The sequence below is a fragment of the Helianthus annuus genome, chromosome 1, assembly GCF_002127325.2.
Source record: "Helianthus annuus cultivar XRQ/B chromosome 1, HanXRQr2.0-SUNRISE, whole genome shotgun sequence".
NCBI classification, from domain to species: Eukaryota; Viridiplantae; Streptophyta; class Magnoliopsida; order Asterales; family Asteraceae; genus Helianthus; species Helianthus annuus.
In genome coordinates this window covers 80,991,029-80,996,716 of record NC_035433.2, presented here as the reverse complement: position 1 = coordinate 80,996,716, position 5,688 = coordinate 80,991,029, and positions in this window count along the sequence as shown.

The window sequence follows — 5,688 nt, the reverse complement described above, 5'->3', positions numbered from 1 at the left end:
ATGCAATTGGTGGCTGTCTTCCAGCAACATTTTCAAACTGGTAACTGTGAACCTGCCATCCGACTCCAGACTCCACTCCCACTTATCCTCCCCTTCGCCTTTAACCACCAACATTAGCTCTGCTATTAACCTCTCAAGCTGATCCATATGTTCCATGGAAGCTGGCTGCCTGACCCATTCAAACCGAATACCCGGAGCCCCATCTATAATCTTCAACCGCTTAGCTAAGGTGACACACTTGACCCGTTCCAAATCAAAGAGACGCGGGAACCTGAGACACAAGGGAGTATCCCCCAGCCATCTGTCTCTCCAGAAGGAAACCTGGTTTCCACTCCCTGGTATGCATCTGAACTGGGCTTCAAGAGCAACCCCACATCTTTCTATATCTTCAGCCACCTTAACAATTTGTTTCCATGCCCCCGCCACTGACAGCTTCCTAGGAATGAAGTTCCACACCCTAGAATTATGATGTATGCTCCAAATTACTTTCCTCCAAAGGCAGTCGCTATCCAATTTGAATCTCCACCACTTAGCCAACATAGCTAAGTTTGTGTCCCGGAGCGAACCGATACCCAATCCTCCTCTCTCTTTTGGAGCCATCACTTTCTGCCATGCGACCTAATTAATTTTTGATTGATCCGCCTCGATACCCCATAAAAACTCTCTCCTTATCCTCTCCAACTGATCAATAACCGACGACGACGCCCGATAAATTGAAAAGTAGTAAGTCAGTAAGGAGTTGATCACTGCCTTGATCAACGTTATTTTCCCACCATATAATATCGTGTTAGCTTTCCAGATAGACAACCTCTTCCTAAAGACCTCCACAACCAGAGTCCAATGCTTTTTCAAGTTCATGTTCGCCCCCACCTGTAGCCCAAATATATAAAAGGAAAAGTACCAACCTTGCACCTCAAAATCTCAGCCATGCTTTGCACCTGAGCACTCCCAACACCTATCCCATATACACTACTCTTTGCTAGGTTGACCCGCAGACCCGATGATAAGAAGAAACAACGAAGAATCCTATTAAGATTTCTCGCATTCATTCACGACCACTCCCCCAAAAATACCACATCATTCGCGTATAAAAAGTGTGACAACCGAGGCCCGTCATTCGCACATCGGATCCCGTTGAACAACCTGATTCCGCATGCCTTCTTAATGACCCCGGATAGCGCCTCCATGGCGATAATGAATAAAAACGGAGACAAGGGGTCGCCTTGTCTTAAACCCCGACAACACTTGAATTCTTGTGTAGGAGCCCCATTAACTAAGACCGAAGCCCTAGTACCCGTCACAATAGCCATAGCCCATCTCCTCCATAAGCTAGGGAACCCCATTTGATCATGCACCGAATTAAGAAAATCCCAGCTTAACGTGTCGTAAGCCTTTTCAAGGTCTACCTTGAAAATCATACTTCCCTTTTTGCATTTCTTCATCCAAGCAATGATCTCATTAAGAATGAGTGGCCTGTCAAGAATGCTTCTATTCGCCAAGAAAGTCGTTTACTCCTCCGAGATAATATTGTGCATGACCTTTTTTAGCCTATTCACCAACACCTTGGAGATTACCTTATTCACACACCCAATAAGGCTAATTATCCTATAATCTCCAAGCCCTCCCGGATACTTTCTATTTCTTTCTTTTCTAATTAGTAAATAACAGTTAGGCTATAGGGTGTGGGGGTCATGATTGGGTCATGATTTGCCACATAGGCCCATTATTTATGCCCTATACCACCCCCCTAAGGGGACTGGAGGTGGTCTGTGATGGAGCCCCCATCACGCGTGATGAAGACAAGCACACCGCCGCCACCCACAAAAATAACGTGTGGAATTATACACGCGTGGAAAGGATCACGCGTTGAAGAATTGGACCGTTGGCTTTTTTGACCGTTTTTAACGGTTAGTTTTAATAAAAAAAAACCTTTAAACCTTTTATATATATATACTTTTCACCCACACCAAAACACGAACACATTTCACACAATCTACATCTTTCTCAAATGGAGTTTCCTACGGATTCGACGTTTCTGATGGACAGCGATATCGATACCCAGTCGTCTTCTGACAATGAGACGCTAAAAAAATTTGTGTCGGTGTATAACGAACTTGAATCTAGTTCGTCCCACCTAAAGAAGAAGATGGTAGACCGTGATCGTATACGTCCCAACGAAGTGTTAATGAACGATTATTTTGTGGAGAATGCTCTCTACAATGCCGAAAAGTTTAGAGATCGTTTTCGTTTACCAAAACAATAATTTTTAAAGATTGTCGGATACATCGAAGCAAGCGAGGAATGGTTTCAAGAAGGTTACGATACGAGGGGCAAACCAAGTTTCACGCCGATACAAAAATGCACGTCCGCCATTCGCCAACTAGCGACAGGTAACCCTTCCGATCAATTTGATGAATACCTAGCTATGGCGTCTAGAACTTCCCGTGAATGTCTGTAATTTTTTGCAACGCGGTCATTAAGTTGTAAGTTGTATGGTAAAGAGTTTTTACGTAAACCGATGAGCCACGACATCTCACGCTTTTGCGCCGCACATGAGGCTAGATGGCATTTTCTAGGGATGCTCGATAGCATCGATTGTACACATATCGAGTGGAAAAATTGTCAAAGAGAGTTGCGAGGGGCGTATGTTAGGGGTGACATCAAGAGACCAACCATCATACTAGAAGTGGTGGCGTCGAATGATTTATGGATTTGGCATTCATATTTCGGTGTTCCAGGTCCAAACAACGACATCAATGTGTTGCACACGTCGCCGTTGTTTCAAACCGTAACGGATGGCACCGCACCCTTCTGTCCATTCTATGTTAATGGACAACATTGCAGACGAGGCTTTTTTCTTGTGGATGGTATCTACCCATCATGGTCTGTTTTTGTGAAAGCTCCTTCCTTTCCTGTCGAGGCTAAAGAAATCGTCTTCAAAAAATTGCAAGAATCGGCAAGAAAAGATGTTGAGAGGGCTTTTGGTGTTTTAAAGGGTAGATGAGGCATACTACGCCGACCGGTTCGTGCGATGAACAAGAAATCAATACATAGCATAGTATATGCATGTATCATATTGCACAATATGATAATCAAAGAAGACGGGCGTGCAATAACTCCGGATCGGGTGCCGGATCCTCCTACACAAGTTCAAGTTCCAGAAAATATCCAACAAGACTTGCGAGATGAAGAAACTCACTTTCGGTTGAGATACGATTTAATCGAACTAGTAGGTTCTTTAGGTTTGGAGTTTCATGAGTCGGACGAGGAGTAGAGTTTTTTTAGTTTTTTTTTTAAATTGTAGCGTAAAATATTTCTAGTATGTTAAATTGAACTAGTATGTTTTAATTTTAATGAAATTTATAATTTTAGTGTTTTATTGTTAATTTCTAATTTAAAAAAAAATTAAAAAAGCTGTGAGTGATGGAATTCCATCACTAGTGATGACCACCGCCACTAAAAAGGCTTGTGAGTGATAGAATAGTGGTTGATGACATGGCGGAACTTGATTGGATGTTTATGAGTGATATAAATTTTTGCAAGTGATACCACCCCCACTCCCCTAAGGCTATAGGGTGTGGTCGGTGCTCATGGTCATCCCACATTAATTCTAGAAGTCGTGGCATCAAATGATCTTTGGGTTTGGCATGCTTTCTTTGGTGGTCCTGGTTCAAATAACGACATTAACGTTCTTGGTCAGTCAAATGTTTTCAATGGTCAGGATCCGCAGCCGTCTAGCAGTGCTCAGGATCCGGGGTCGTTAAACACCACTTAGGATCCTCGGGATCGGGCGGTTTAGGATAGTTTGTTGTCCTTTTTTGTATTTTTACTTTTTTATGTATTTTGGATTATGTCATGTATAAACAAACTTATTATCTAGTTAAATTTGCAGTATTAGTTTATTTATATTTGTGATGTTTATTTACAATGTTTAGATTGGTTGGTAAGTTGCGTATAATGTATAATATGATATGACACGTCAAGATACGATACGACATGGCACGAGAAATTATAATACAAATATGATACGTCACGATACGATACCATACCATACGTCATGATACGATACGACACGTCAGTCACGATAAAATATAATACAAAATAAAAATGTGATACCATACGACACAACGCGTCATGATACAATATAATACGATACGTCACCATAAAAATATAATACAAAATACAAAACTCATAAAATACAATATTAAAAAAAAACAACAATATACACCAACAACCACACACAAAACACCCAACTTAAACTCAAAAAAATCATCTAATCATTATACGACCCGTATAGCCCTATACAGGTCGTATAAGACTAGTCGTCAACCCTATATGACTCATATAAGGCTATACGAGTCGTGTAAAAAAGGCAAAATGTACAAATAGATTTAAGAGTGTGACAATAGAACGAGCCATATAATATAATATAATAAAATATACAAATAAAAGTAAAATAAGACATTGATAATGATTTGACTTGATGATAATGTGTATTCTCCTTTCTTTCCCTTTACCGAAGTTGATTTGCAAGTTGCAAATTGGGTTGTTGGTGTTCAGGCTTTCCTTGTTTGCGTACTTCACTTTTGTTTTATGGAAATCACGAAATTAGACAAAATAAAACTAAATAGCTATTTAACTTTTAGAAAATTTGATTTATTTAAATAACAAAAATATAATAAAAACCAATGATACAGGGTCATCTGGTGTTTTATGCATTGGTAAGACATTTTATGTGTTATCTCAAGTTATGAAAAAACATCTCCTTCTTCACATGGCAAGTCCATGGTTCTCCTACGTCACAAAAGCATGAATTTTTTATACATACAACCTTCGGAATTTGACCCGTTACATCATCTAACCTATCTGACTCGTCTATATGTTGTTTTTAGGAGAATCAGGTTTTTAATCCGATTTGATATTACACTTTGTTGACAATCCCACCAATGTAGCAATGATGAATTTATTTTAGTTTTGGAAGATTGCCAATGGATTGATGATTACTCTTACCAAGTTGAGAGGAAAAGAAAGTTGCGTTTTTATAACAAAATAATAATAGTTACATAATAAGTAACAGTCCTAGTAAATTACATGGATAGTCTATATAGTTTGTTTATAAAGGACCAAGGGTAGAGGGGTAATTTTATATAGGTTTAAGTATGGTTGTAAAAGTCGTTAGGCGCTCCCTAGTTGGTCGATTGGGAGTTGAGAGTACTCAGCCTAGGCGGAGAATACTCGGGGAGTACTCGGACATGTTAAATTATAAAGAAATTAATTTTTAGAATTTAAATATCACATAAATTTACTAATATTTATACCAAAATACGTGAAAAGTATGTTAATTCTTTAATTTGATAGGCATATAAATTATGTTTTATTATTTTTTAAGTCAAACACGCCCCGAGTTGACCTACTAGATCCGATTTTGGCTGAGGTTGATCGTGTTTTATCGATTCCGAGTAACTAAGCGGCGTTGAAAAAAGTCGCCTCGGCAGCTTACCTTGTAGCGACTACTCGGAGAGTACTCGATCTTGGAAACCTTGTTTTACAACCACGTTTAACAGAAAAAAATTAACCTCGTTAGTAATTTAGAGGATGGATAGCTAAGGGACTGTGCATGTAAGGAAAAAAAATAAGGGAACAAATACCAAAACACGGCCCAAACCATTTTACTACTTTTACATACAT